Below are 14,416 nucleotides of genomic sequence, written 5' to 3'. Positions count from 1 at the left end.
TACTGGAGTTAGTTCAAGAGATGGGAGGAGGAGAGGGGTGCAGACACCTCTCGGCGGGCAGAGGACTAGGGCAGAGACAGAGGGGGATTTGGGGCCCAGACAGGATTCTTCTAAGACAGGAGAAATAGCAGAATGTCTGTATGCTGATGAGAGTGATCCAGTGGAAAGTGGGAAAAGTGATTTCATGGAACCAAAGGAGACAGAAGCAGGAGATGTGACTAGTGAATCTTCCCTGCCCTCAGCAATGGTTCACAGCTATGGGAGGGAAGACGTGTAGGTGGGTGAGTGGGTATGTAGGGTGGTGGGGATTTAAGGAAGTCTTCTGATCATCTATTTTCTCAATGGAATAAGAAATAAGGTTACCTACACACAAAGTCAGCAGAGAGTGAAGATAGAGAAAAAGAATTTGGATATTTCCAGAGAGAAGACAATTTGTGAAATAGTCTCCTAGGAAAGTTAGAGAGGGAAGGATCGTGAAATCCCAGCAGGGACTTCCTGGCACACTAAGGTCCCATGTGATATTTTAGAGTCATGAACTTAAAGTGAGACCAGTCAGATTGGCTCTGTGTTTTTTTCCAACCATATTCAACTAGCAGATTCAAGTACAAGATAGGGAGAGGGTTGGATTTAACTGAATTACTCTGCAGTTGAGAGTTGCAGGTGAGTGATTCCAGCACTTGGTCATCGAATCTGAGCTGCTCAAGTAGGAAAAACAGAGGGGAGTGGAATGAGAAGCAGTAAAAAGTTATAGGATCAATGGATTACAGAATTTAGTGGGATCAAAATATTATCAGAGTTGGGTACTAGAGGAAGTACATTGCAAAAATAGAGTGGGATGCATGAAGGCAACCTTGGCCTCATCTGCTAATGAAAGGAAGGTGTATGTGTTTCCTCCTGCTGCTGTAATGGATTATCATAATTTATTGGCTTAAAGCAACACAAATGTGTGATTAGTAGTTCTAGAGATCAGAATTCTGAATAGATTTCACTGGGCTGTAATGATGGTGTTGACATGGCTTTGTTCCTTTGTGGATATTCTAGGGAGAATCCATTTCCTGGTCCTTTCCAGGACATAGAAGCCAACCACATTCTTTGGCTCGTGGCCATCTTCCTTCATCTGCAAATCCAGTGATAGTGGGTAGAGTTATCCAGAACACCCTTCTGACCTCTTCCGTTTCTGCCTTCCATATTTAAGGACCTTTGTGATTACACGAGGGCCACCTGAATAATCCAGCATAGCAACCTTAATTCCATCTGCAACCTCAATTTCCCTTTGCCATGTAATCTAACATTTTCATAGATTCTGGGGATTAGAAAGTAGACATCTTTGTGAGGGTCTGTTATTCTGCCTACAAGAGAAGGATTGTAGTTATTGATAAAGACAAGGTCTAGGTTTGACCATGGGAGGTGGTGACTAAAGTGGAGTGGAGGACAAGATCACTGGAAAAGTGAAGGTCCAGGAATAAGGAGTCAGGATATTAGAAGCAGCATCTGCAAAAATATTGCAGCCGCCAAGAATTATAAAAGGAAGAGTACTGGGGACAAGGTAATTAATCAGGACTTAAGATTGTCAAAGAATGGAGAGTAATGAACAGGGGATAAAGCAATTTTTATTAACAAGCTATTGGGTGAGAGGTGGTATTGGAAATCAATGCTGCTGAAGTCGGAGTCAAGGGACAAGACATTTTCCAAGCTCTGCTGCTCTACAAGAAGATTCAGAAAAGGTAATTAAAATGATGGAGAATTCTGGAAGTGCAGAATTTCCTTATCGTATCTCTCAACATGGGCTATCAGAACCATAAGGTATTGTTTTTAACTTTTCAAAACTTTGACACATCTATTATCTTCATATATGTTCATTACATCTGTGAGATGGAAATAGAAGTTATTGTCCCTCTTCCATGGTTTAGAAAATAAGATGTTAATTGATGGCAAATAAGTGAAAACATTAGATCTGTCCTGTGCCCATTTAATCACTCAGCTGAGTAGCTGAAGACATTGTGAAGAATATAATAAAGCATATCATATAATTACATTCCTCCAGGAGACTAGACTCTTGGGTCAAAAATCCCTTTGAGAATCTGGTAACAATAAGGAATTTTGCCCCTAAAAAGGCACATTGGCACGTACACAAAATTTTACGTATAATTTTATGATATCACCAATTTCCCTAAAGTTCCCAGGGAGTCTACACATCTCAGAATCAGAACCTCTTGTCTGAATGTTGAGGTAAAACTACAGTTGACCCTTGAATAACACAGGGGTTAGGGGCACTGAGTCCCGCTGCAATAAAAAATCCATGCATAACTTTTGACTCTTCAAAAACTTAATTACTAATAGCCTACTATTGACCGGAAGGCTTACTGATAACATAAACCGTCAATTAACACATATTTTATAGGTTCTATGTATTCTATACTATATTCTTACAATAATAGAAGCCAGAAAAAATAAATTGTTATTAAGAAAATCATAAGGAGAAGATAATACGTTTACTATTCATGAAGTGGAAGTGGATCATCATAAAGGTCTGTATCTTCTTGGTCTTCACATTGAACAGGTTGAGAAGGAGGAGGAAGAGGAAGGGTTGGTCTTGCTGTCTCAGGGGTGCCAGAGATGTAAGAAAATCTCCATATAATAGGACCCATGCAGTTCAAACCCATGTTGTTCAAGGGTCAACTGTAAAGAGAGTAGAAATTGCCTGACAATGTAAGTTACAAGAGAAAGTATAATCAGGTACCAAATGGGTGATATGGAAAATTGTTATAAGTCCAGAAAAGCAATGCATCACTCATCTTGGGAATAATTATGGAAAAACTGTAGAATCTTGAAGACTTGAGATGATTCCATGGAAAAGAGGAGGGATGGCATTTAAGGTAGGACGATGGAGAGAAACTGGAAATTAGGTTGGAATGTTTCAGAGCCAGTGAATAGACCAATCTAACCATCTGTGAAATGTGGGCAAAAATGACTTCCAAGGTATATTTGTAAAAAATAATTAAAGCTCCTGGTGAAATGTATCCCTCAAAACATTATTAATATGGTACATGGGTCTGTTTCAGGACGTGAAGGCATAAAATTATTGTTATAATTGATTTAGTAGGAATTTCTAAATTTGTGCTAACACTTACAAGTCTCTCTATCTTTAAAATACAATACTGAAGCAGACAAAGTCACTTTCTCATATTCTCAGTGAGAAGGTTCTCATACAATTATGTAACAGCTACTTGAACCATATATTTTTTCCTGTGCTTTTTATGTATTTTACATGTTTTTAGCTCTTTAAAAAAAACTGACTTACAAAGATAAAACAAAGGCTCTTCTTTATAACTGGGATAAATAATGCTTCCCTTATTTCAAGAGTGGGTGTGAGATCCCAAACCCTGTTTTCCCCAACCTTCTTTTGCTCTCTACAAAATATGAGCTGCCATGTGGAAGAGAGTAAGTAAAAATGTCAATACATTGTGGCTACTTGGACAGCATTTACAGAGAGTCAAATGTTTTAAGAACACTTAATATTAAATGGAAAACAGATGAATGATGATAAATAATTCTGTCTATAGGTCTGAATTGCCATGTTGGAATCTAAATCTGAGACATTGCAGGGAAATCCTGTGCACGCCTCATCAGAGGGCCGAATTACACCAAAATGAGATCCAGGTTAGGAATGTGAAGACTCTGGAGAAATCCCCTAAAGCAGGTTTTTCTGAGCTACTAAATTCCCCTTGGCAATGTAGCCATGCAGAATAATCACGAGTATCCCGGAATCATAGAGTGGTAGGACTGGGCAGAACCTAACTGTTCTCAAGTCTGATTCCCTAATGGATGCTGGGATTTCCTCTCCAGCACACCTGCCTCTTCCCTGAATAAGCATATCTGGAGACAGGCAAAGTCAGGGTTGTGCTGGTAAATGCTTATCAGCTAATCTCCAAAGGAAAAAAAAAAAGGAACCTGACTGGTAGCATTTGCCAAGATCCGAGGTGTGAATACTCACTCCCACCATGGCCAATTCAAGCAACCAATGTGATATCAACACTATGTACTATTTCCACCACATAGATACGATGACAGTAAATAACCTCAGAGGCATATGTAAGAAGACAACATGGTAAAATGATTTGGAAGTGGTAGATTTTAAATGTTTTTACCTTTCTGAAAAAAGTATTTGTTTAATTATAATGTAATAGGACTTAACTTATAAGAATGGCTGTATAACATATAACACATAATAAATTGGCACTCATGAGCCAGTACCTGCTAGCTCTGGCATATGCTGATAATAACCCTGGAAAATGACCCTGGACCACCTTCCCCATGAAGGAAAACCCCTTAGCAGGTCCTGATCAATGGCAGCTCCCCAATATCACCACCCAAGCGTTCAGCACATTTTTTTGTTTGTTTGTTTTAAGAGACAGGGTCTCTCTGTATTACCCAGGCTGGAGTCCAGTAGCACAATCCCAGCTCACTGCAGCCTCAATCTCCTGGGCTTAAGGGATCCTCTCGCCTCAGCCACACCCAGCTAATTTTGTAATGTTTTATTGGCCAGGCTGGTCTTGAATTCCTGGCCTCAAATGATCCTCCTGCCTTGGCCTCCCAAAACACTGGGATTACAGGCATAAGCCACTGACTGGTGTTCAGCACTTTTAAGCCAGGCTTGTATTCTTTGCTTCACTCTCGTTTCTTTGTAGTTTCTTCAAACACAACAAACACCAAATAAACTCCAAATGAATGAATGATGCAAATGTAAAAATGAAAGAACTAAGAGAAATACAGATGGATATTTTTATAAAATTGGAGAATAGACTTCTCAAGCATCACATAAAATCCAGAAACCAAGAAAATAAATGAATAGACTTGATTTAATAATGTAAAACTCTTGTATAAGAGAATATTTCATCATTATTAAACAAAGTTAAAGAAAAGTCACAGAATGGGAGGACATATAGTACCATATCTAACAGGTTAATAGCCATACCCTATATAAAGGCTCTTGGAAACCAAAAGGAAGAAGACCAAAAAATCCCATAGAAAAATACGTCCGGGATAGAAACAGATAATTCATGGATGAACCATAAATGACAATAAATATATGAACAGATGCTCAAAGAAACACACAATAAAATAATTAAATACTTATTTCACCTAACAGATTAGTAAATATTAAGATGTTTGATAAATCCAGTGTTGAGGAGGTGTGGGGAAACAGGCATTCAGACACTGTTGGTAGAAGTAGAAATCAGTGCAGCCTATTTGAAGATGAAGAAACAGTAATGTCTAAAAGACAAAAACAAAATGCAGCTACACCTTGACCCAGCGATTCTGTTATGATTTAAAATTTTTTAAATGACCTAAAATATATGTACAAAAATATTTGTCACAGCATGATGGTAACTACATGTTAGAAACAACTGAATGTTCTCTAATAGGGGACTGATTAAAAACCGTGTGGTGTGGCCCTAAAATGCAAGGCCACTAAAAGCTCTGTATATGGTAAGTGTCGATGCTCTCCAAGATGTATCATTAAGTGGGTAAAAGTGCCAAACGTCTTGTTTGTTGTTGTTGTTGAGACGGAGTCTCGCTCTGTTGCCAGGCTGCAGTGCAGTAGCTGGATCTCAGCTCACTGCAACCTCCGCCTCCCGGGTTCAAGTGATTCTTCTGCCTCAGCCTCCCAAGTAGCTGAGATTACAGGAAGTGCCACCACGCCCAGCTAATTTTTGTATTTTTAGTAGAGACAGGGGCTTCACCATGTTGGCTAGGATGGTCTCAATCTTTTGACCTCATAATCTGCCCCCCTCAGCCTCCCAAAGTGCTGGGATTACAGGCGTGAGCCACCACGCCTGGCTGCATTGTGTTTAGTGTTATTCCATTTATGTAAATATAAAAGGATGTGTGTATATATATTTGTTTAATCATGTCTCTTTCTTGGAAGAAATGAAGGACACTATTAACTGTTACTACCTTTGGGTTAGAAGATGATGTTTACTTTTAATTTTCTATCTTTTTATACTTAAAAAAACAAAGTATATGCATCACTTTTATTTAAAGAACAAACTTCACTTTTTTTCATAAATAAATGAGAGTTTCTTAGTTTTGGTTCCCCAGAAACAGACCTTGAGACAAGATTTGAGTGCAAGCATTTGTTTGGGGGGTCACCCTAAGAAATATCAGCGGGGGATTAAGGAAGGGAGGCTGGGCAGGCGAGGGAGTGAATGAAGAGCGTGCTGTCAATCAAGTTACCACTGTGGGCAACTGGAAACTGTGATCCAGCATAAAACATGTACCTGAATTAACCCACCCAGCCAAGGAGGTATTTAACCATCAATTCCTGTGGGTCATTGACTGAAGGCTGCTGGGGCGGGGCGGGGTGAGGGGGCTTAACTCCATGGCTCAGACACAGACAGAACAAGTTCTGCGGCCAGAGAAAGCCTCAGGCAAAGAGCTGGGACAGACGCAGGAGATGGGAGCTGGGAGGGGATGTGGGTCGGCCACAAGGCATGTGTGCTACAGAAACCACAACCCTAGTGTCATATTATAGTAAATAAATAGAACGTGCGTGTTTGCTGACCTAGCAATTTCACATTTAGGAATCTCCCTCCTGATGTCCTTACATACCTGGGCCCCGATCAACAATATAGAAAGATAGATTGATTGCAAAATTGTTTGTAACACAGTACAGCCAAAACAAAACCAAAAAACCAATGTGAATGTCAATCAGTAGGAAGAGATTGAATGCATCACGGTATATCCTACATATGCAAGTCGAAAAAAAACAATGAGGTCCATCTTAGTAACTTTCATGAAAAAAAAAAAAAATCTGAAACACATCACCTTGTGGAACAATATATATCATGAGATCTCATTTTTGTAAAATAGCAAAAACAAGAAAGAAGCAAATAAACACATACACAAACTCCAGGTCAACTATATGTGTGTGTATGTGTACATGGCAAAAGATCTGAAAAAATAAGTTGCCAGAGTTTGTGCAATGTGAAGTGTACATTACTGATGTTTTAATGTATTATTACATATTTTTATTTACTATAAGTCAATGAAAAACAACAATTTTTTGGCAAAGATGGGGTCTCCCTCTGTTACCTAGGCTAGCCTTGAACTCCAAGCCTCAAGCGATCCTCCTGTCATGGGCTCCCAAAGTGCTGGGATTACAAGTGTGAGCCACCATACCCGGCCAGAAATGTATTCCTTACAGTTTTGGAAGCTGAGAAGTCCAAAGTCGAGGGGCCTTTACATGAAAAGGGGAGCTAGAAATAGTACCTATTTCATAGGTTATTGTGGAGACTGAGATAATACACATAAAATAGCTAGCATTGCACTGCTCATAGAGTAAATCTTCAATAAATATCGAATGGTTGCTGTTAAAAAGGATGGCTTTACATGCCACAAAGAAACTGTAAGTATAAAGTGAGTCAGAGTTTGCTTGTCTCCTCACACCTCACTCTATTCACTTATTTATATGTTTATAGACTCAGGGTCTCACTCTGTCACCCAGGCTAGAGTGCAGTGGCGTGATCATGGTTCACTGCAGCCTCAATATCCTGGGCTCGAGTGATTCTCCTGCCTCAGCCTCCCGAGTACTTGAAACTACAGGTGTGAGCCATCATGCCTGGCTAACTTAAAAATTATTTGTTGAGCCGGGAGTCTTGCTATGTTGCCCAGGGAGGTTTTGAACTTCTGGCCTCAAGCAATCCTCCTGCCTCAGCCTCACCGCTGGGATTACTCACCCATTTATTTAACAACTATCACTGAGGGCCTCCTACCAGCCAGGCATGGGAAGGGCATCAAGAGACAAGATCAAATCCCTGCCTGCTGGAGCTCACCTTCTGCTGGGGCAGAAAACGATGAAATAAACATGCAACATGTCAAGTGACAATCAATGCTGCCAGGTAAGGAAATGGAGTCTTGGAGGTAGGGTGCTGCCGTTTATAGGAGGGTCTCTGATAGAGTGCTATTTGAGTGGAGATCCGACGAAGTCATTGGGGAAAGTACCTGGGCCTGGACAGGTTACGGGAAGGATTGAGAGTTCACGGAGTGAGAAATAAAATGATTGGAGGGGGAAGTTAATCCTGGCCTGATATTTTAACATCACAGCTGCTGCAGCATAGAAATTGGATTGGCAGAGGGGAACAGGGGCAAGGATGATCATGCGTGTGATGTTTGCCTTCACAGTAGTAAGACAATGAAGACCATAGCAGTGAGTGTGGGACTGGAAGGAATGGGATGATGGGAAAATAATTAAAAGATGAAAACAAGAACTTGATAATTAATTAGATGTGAGAAGGAGAAGAAGGAATTGTGAATGAGGCTGAGGTGAAATTGCTGCAGGGCACAGCCGTGAGGAGGTCTTGAAAGCAAGGGCTGCCCAGGATGGAGCCTCCAGCCTCCCACCCAGCCACTTCCCTCCTGCCCGTCACATGCTTGAGTGCACCCCTTGCACCAAACACTGTGTTCCCCAGAATGTCCTTGCTCTGGTGGTTACTGCTATGGTTTGAATGTTTGTGCCCTCCGAAACTCATATGGGATCTTGATCCCTAAGGAAGAGAGACCTGAGCTAGCATGCTGTGATGTCCCATGCCACCTCAGGACTCTGTGGAGACCCTAGCATCAAAAAGGCTCTCACCAGGGGCAGCCCCTTGACCTTGGACTTCTCAGCTTCCAAAACTATAAGGAATACATTTCTGCCCGGGTATGGTGGCTCACACTTGTAATCCCAGCACTTTGGGAAGCCATGACAGGAGGATCGCTTGAGGCTTGGAGTTCAAGGCTAGCCTGGGTAATAGAGGGAGACCCCATCTCTGCCAAAAAATTAAAAATTAGCTTGGCATGGTGGCACCCACCTGTAGTCCTAGCTACTTGCGAGGCTGAGGCAGGAGGTTTGCCTGAGCTTGCAAGTTTGAGGTTGCAGTGAGCTAAGATTGCACCACTGCACTCCAGCCTGAGCAACGGGGTGAGACCCTGAGAAGGAAGGAAGGAAAGGAAGAAAAGGAAAGAAAGGAAAGAAAGAAAGGGAGAGAGAGAAAGGGAAGGAAGGAAGGAAGGAAGGAAGGAAGGAAGGAAGGAAGGAAGGAAGGAAGGAAGGAATTTCTCTTCTTTATAAATTACCCAGCTTCAGGTATTCTGTTTTAAGTAACAGAAAACAGACTAAGGCAGTTGCCTAGAGAACTCCTATTCATCCTTCAAAATCCAGACCCAGCTCAGGCATCACCACCTCCAGGCAGCCTGATCTTACAGCTCGAATGAATAGTTTATTCTTCTGCATCACTCCCAGCGTCGTCCACAGCCTAGCACACAGCTTCCCAAACAACATCAAATAACACAGGCGTGGGTCCGGATTATAGCCCAGCTGCGAAGGGGGAATAGAAAGGTCTCGAAAGAATCTGTGAAGACCCTGCACTTGGCATGTTGCAAATAGGTTGTGCTTGCACCCCTAGGCCTTGAGTTGACCACATTGGGCAACTGGAGCAGCTGGAGCTCTTGGCCAGTTAGCTCTCACCATGGAAAGCACATCCATTTACCCAAGAGCACCACACAAATATCATCATTTTCTGTATGTGCTATGCCCTGAAACAAAAAGGGGGGATGCTCTTTGCTATACTAGGTGTTAAATTGGAATTATTTTAGTCTCAGTTTCAAGTGAGGCCCCAAAGCAATAGATAGAACGTTCCAAAGTGAGATGCAAGATTTGCAAAAAGTGCTTATGGAAACCAGTTTTGTACTCTCAGCCAACCACCCACCTCCAGACTATATAAAAGATGAGAGAGAAGCCAAGAAAAGCATTGAAATTTACAGTAGGGAATTTTTGGAGGAAAGCTCTGCTGTGGGCTTCACCTGGAAGAAAGAATGAGGTCACTTGCCCTACCTCAAGCCAAGGTGTAGGGGTGCCTCCTGATGCTTAGGGGATGCAGTGGGCTGGTGTCTGGCTGAGAAGTGGGGACCCTGGCTGGTTGATTGCTCTGTGGTGTTGGGGTCAGCTTACACTCAGAGTTGGGTACAAAGGACTCGTCGTGTTTCCCGTGAATGGTGAGGGCCGTTCGGGGAAAGGAGGGAGTAAGAGGAGCCAAATAGAGAGTGAGGCAGCCCCAATAGGAAGTGACTTCAGATTCCCTGGGGCTGAGGAAGAGCCATAAGCAAGCAGCCAGAAGAGATGCATTCAGGGCCCCAAGGGGCTCCAGGGGACACAGCCCCAGGATTGTGGCCCAGCAGGGAATGGAGAGTTGGAGGGTCTCAGAAGAACCTGTGAAGGCACCGCACAAGAGAAGAGCTGCTGCAACCCTGGCCTCCAACTGCTGCGACCCTGGCCTCCAGGCCTTTGCTCAGCTTCCTTCTCTCCTCCCTGATCTGATCCTGGGGAACTCAGAAACCAGCTGGAGTGAACACCTGGCTGCAGCAGCCATTAGCACTGAGGAGGCTGAGGCAGGAGAATCTCTTGAGCCTGGGACTTTGAGGTTTCAGTGAGCCATGACTACCACTGCACTCCAAACTCAATGCAATGGGGGTGGGGAGCCAGGAGAAGTTTTATGCTTAAATGAAGCATGATACTTTTGATTATTACACTTGATTCAACATATTAATTACTGGAAAGAGCTGATGTTTTGAGATTTAAGCAACTGCGACACTTTTAATGTCTAAAGGTGATGAGGAAAGCTATGGGCCCCTGAGTTTTCCCCAGGCTGTGAAAGGGTGGGCCTTAGCAAATCCTCTAAAAGGAGGTGGCGATAGAATAAACTCACCTCATCGCACCCCGTGGGTCACAGTTAGTTCGTCATAACAAGTGCTTTTCTTTCTCCATTCTTTCCGTCTTCTGGGAGCTCCCTGAGAGCAGGAATTTACACCTAGTGTAAGTGGAGTTTGGCCCACAGCAGGTATGGGTTTTTGTACACTGATCCAAAGTCCATTGTGACATGCTTCATTTCTGTTTATTCCTTCCCAGTCTTCTAAAATTGAGCTCCTCAACTTAGAACCTTGAATGAGTTCCAAGTGTGAGGAGAGAGTGACTACCCTTAGCCCCCAGTTTAACACTTAGGGCATCCAGGCAAGTGCCCAAGGGCTGAAACCCAGAACCTCTTGCCTTCAGTGGCAAGCAAACCTTTATCCAAGAGTGCCTTAGAAAAATGATCATTTCTCCATGGAATCAACCCAAATGCCAAGTTTATCAATGATAGACTGGATAAACAAAATGTGGTACACATACACCATGGAATACTATGCAGCCGTAAAAAGGAATAAGATCATGTCCTTTGCAGAGACATGGATGGAGCGAGAAGCCTCATGTTGTGCTCCTATTACATGTTATTCTCATGCCACATTTTGTCCTCAGCAAACTAACCCAGGAACAGAAGACCAAACATGGCATGTTCTCACTTATAAGGAGGAGCTGAACGATGAGAACACACTGACACATGGTGGGGAACAACACACAATGGGGCCTGCGAGTGGGGGGCGAGAGGAGGGAGAGCATCAGGAAGAACAGCTAATGGCTGCTGGGCTTAATACCTAGGTGATGGGATGATCTGTGCAGCAAACCACCTTGGCATACATTTACCTGTGTAACAAACCTGCACATCCTGCCCATGTACCCCAGAATTTAAAATAAATGTCAAAGAAGAAAAGAAAAATGATAATTTCTCTGAATGCCATGGGTTAGAAAAAGGCTGGGAAGCATTGCTCTAAAATAGCTCCTGGGACCTTCACATTTTTGCTTTCTGACTTTCTGCTCCATGTACAATAATTTTTTTCATGCCTCCCTGAAAGTTCACCACTCTTTACCACTGCCAGCTACCCTGTCACCACATGAAATGATACTTCATCTTCATCTACATAAGCTGAATATTGCATCCCTTCTTCTTCATGTTTGTACACGGCCACCTTGAGTTTCACATGTTTTGTGAAATGCAGGCGTCACTACAGTCGATGGACAGAAGAACCCATTGAGACTGAGAATGCTTACGGGCATCACCTCGGAACTGCTGCATGTATCAAGAAACATGGAATAGTTGCTCCCTTGCAATCGCTGTCAGGTGGCTGCGCTTCCACCCACTTTTACACTCCAGACTGTGGGTGCTGCTTGGGGTCGCCAATGGGCCCAGCCTCTGCAGTTGGGATTCTAGTTGGCCCTGGTGGGAGGCATGTGACAGCCATGGCGCCTTTCCCCAGTCTCTTCCCGGCTTATTCCTGGCTCCCACACCCTGTGTTTGCTACCTAGCTGCATCTCTGATTTTTGAGTTTCTGGATTGTGGGTATTGCCTTCTCGGGTTTGCAATATCTGCCTGATGCCAAACCCTTTGGCTCTGCCTCTCCTAGGGTAGAGCCATGGTTTGGGGGCTCAACTTCTCAGAGTCACCGAAGCTGTAATCTGCTAACCCAATTTCAGTTCCTGGATCTTTCTGGCCATTCCTGTTCAGTGGATACCCAACCCTGGTATCATCTTACTAGTCCTGAAATCTTGAATTGAAAGCAAAATGTAATTGTGTTTTTCTTAGAAATGATGGGGACAAAGTTAGAGAGTGAGAAAAAGCATTTGATGCCCAAGACTGTGAGCTGAACTGGAAAAATAAAGAGTGTCTGAGGAACTCCATCAGTAAAACCTTGCAAGAAGTCTTTGGATATGCGTTGTCTACCTCCAGCAATAACCTGCTGGTGATGACGAATTAGGTGTACCATCATTTGGAGATTCAGTGAAGACTACAAATGAAAAAAAAAATAGTCTATCAAGGCATGATTCACACTCAGAGGACTCTTGAAACAAGCAAAGAACTTTGTTGTTTAGTCTGGCAAATGTTTCACTTTGAAATTACTAAAATAATCATGAATGAAAGCCGTGCTCCCTGAATCTTCCATCTATCTATGTGAAATGCTCTTAATTTCATAGGTGGTTGGTAAGGGACCAATTACTTTTGACATGTGAATGAAATGACATCATCTTTGCCAAACAATGTGCAGGGAAATGAGAGACCACCTTCCTTATAGCATATTTAATATGTTCTCTCTCTCTGTCTCTCTACAAATTGGCCCACGAGTATTCCTTCACTTTCTCATTATAACAAAACAAAAGAAAAATCCAGTCACATGTATTGCCAGCTGCTTCTCCCTTGTGGCATAATTCTACAGAAGCAGTGAGAGGACAGTTCCAGCGGGAGGCTGCTACAGGACCACCAGAGAGTACAGGGGGCCTGGGTCGGGTCTATGAGCTGCTCCAGAAGCTTCTGACTGCTGCTTGTGGAGCCCAAGTTCTGGGATCTGGGCAAGATGACACTGGTTCGGCTGGTGGCCCTCTCCCCTTGCAGAGGAGACAGGTGCTTAGTGGAGAAGCTGAGGCCTTGGGCACTCTGTTTTCCTCTCCCCTGGCCCAGGGGTATCCTCTTCCGTGGATGGCCCCTGCTGGAGATTTCCAAGCCCCCAACAGAATTGCATTCTTCTTCTTCCTCAGTCATTGCACTGCCTCTGTTTTCCCACAATAGCAAAATACAGTGGTGGCCTACACAACACAGCACAAACTAGTGTCATGACCTCAGGGCCACTAAGAAGGTCCTCAGGCCCCTCGAATCCTTTCATGGAGGGCAAAGGCTTTCATCCCTCCCTTAGGGATAGGGTCGTAGATTATCCCTCCAGCCTTTGGGCAGCTGAGTGGAACCTGGAGCCTCCTCCTCACCACTTCCCATTACAGTCCCCTCCACCCTTGAGTTGTGGTCCCAGTGACCATGCAGACATTACCATTTTCTTCAACAGCTCTACCAGGACCAGGGCTGGAGGTGATGGCTGCAGATCCTCTCCCCAGTGAGTAGATGCTGATGGAGGGAGCACCCACGTTCCACAGCAGGCATCCTCCACCTGCCTCCTCGGCCTTTGAGCCAGAGCACATCACTCATCCAGTGAGAGGGGTGGCCAGTCCAGGGCAGGAGAGGGGGCTCCACGACCTCAGGGCTGGCCAGGGCGTAGCGCTGAGGATCTAGAGGGCACTGGAAGTGAAGATTTCCCTGTAACTCCAACCACTCTGGAATCTATCCTGACCACTCTTTGTTTTCCCATTTTTACCCAAGGGTCGGCTCTGCTTCTGCAAACACCCTGCCCTTCCCCTCCTCTGGCCTGTGTTCAGAATTCAGAAGCAGATGTGGGGGCACGCGGCTGTGCCCTTTAGCCCACGGTCACAGGAGAAATGGCCTCAGCAGAAAGACTCCAGAAATGACAGCCATGCTCAGCCTTGGGAGGTTTTATTAAACAACAGCCCTTACCTCCCCTTCTCCTGAACTAAAAAATGCAGGAATATTTTTAAATAAAAAGTGTCATTTTTTAAGCAAAAAGTATACGATTTTCCCAATGGCAGTTTTCAAACATTTCAAAAATGTTAAATGGTACGTCAATTCTCCCTTTATTCTTCATACTTTCCCTCACCCTGGAAATATAT

At 43.6% G+C, this 14,416-nt stretch overlaps 1 long non-coding RNA gene across 1 annotated transcript in view; it reads right to left on the bottom strand.

The window, feature by feature from the left end:
* The window catches only part of LOC135965048 (uncharacterized), a 74,994-nt gene extending 60,950 nt beyond the window's left edge, over positions 1-14,044 (bottom strand). The window contains exon 1 of the long non-coding RNA XR_010577892.1: positions 13,726-14,044. This is a non-coding gene — a long non-coding RNA (uncharacterized lncRNA). The remainder of the gene's footprint in view (positions 1-13,725) is intronic.
* Between the last annotated feature and the right edge of the window lie 372 nt (positions 14,045-14,416).

This window comes from Macaca fascicularis, chromosome 9 (assembly GCF_037993035.2).
Source record: "Macaca fascicularis isolate 582-1 chromosome 9, T2T-MFA8v1.1".
Lineage (NCBI taxonomy): Eukaryota > Metazoa > Chordata > Mammalia > Primates > Cercopithecidae > Macaca > Macaca fascicularis.
Note: the sequence above shows the minus strand (reverse complement) of the source record. Positions and strands in the feature narration are given on the sequence as shown.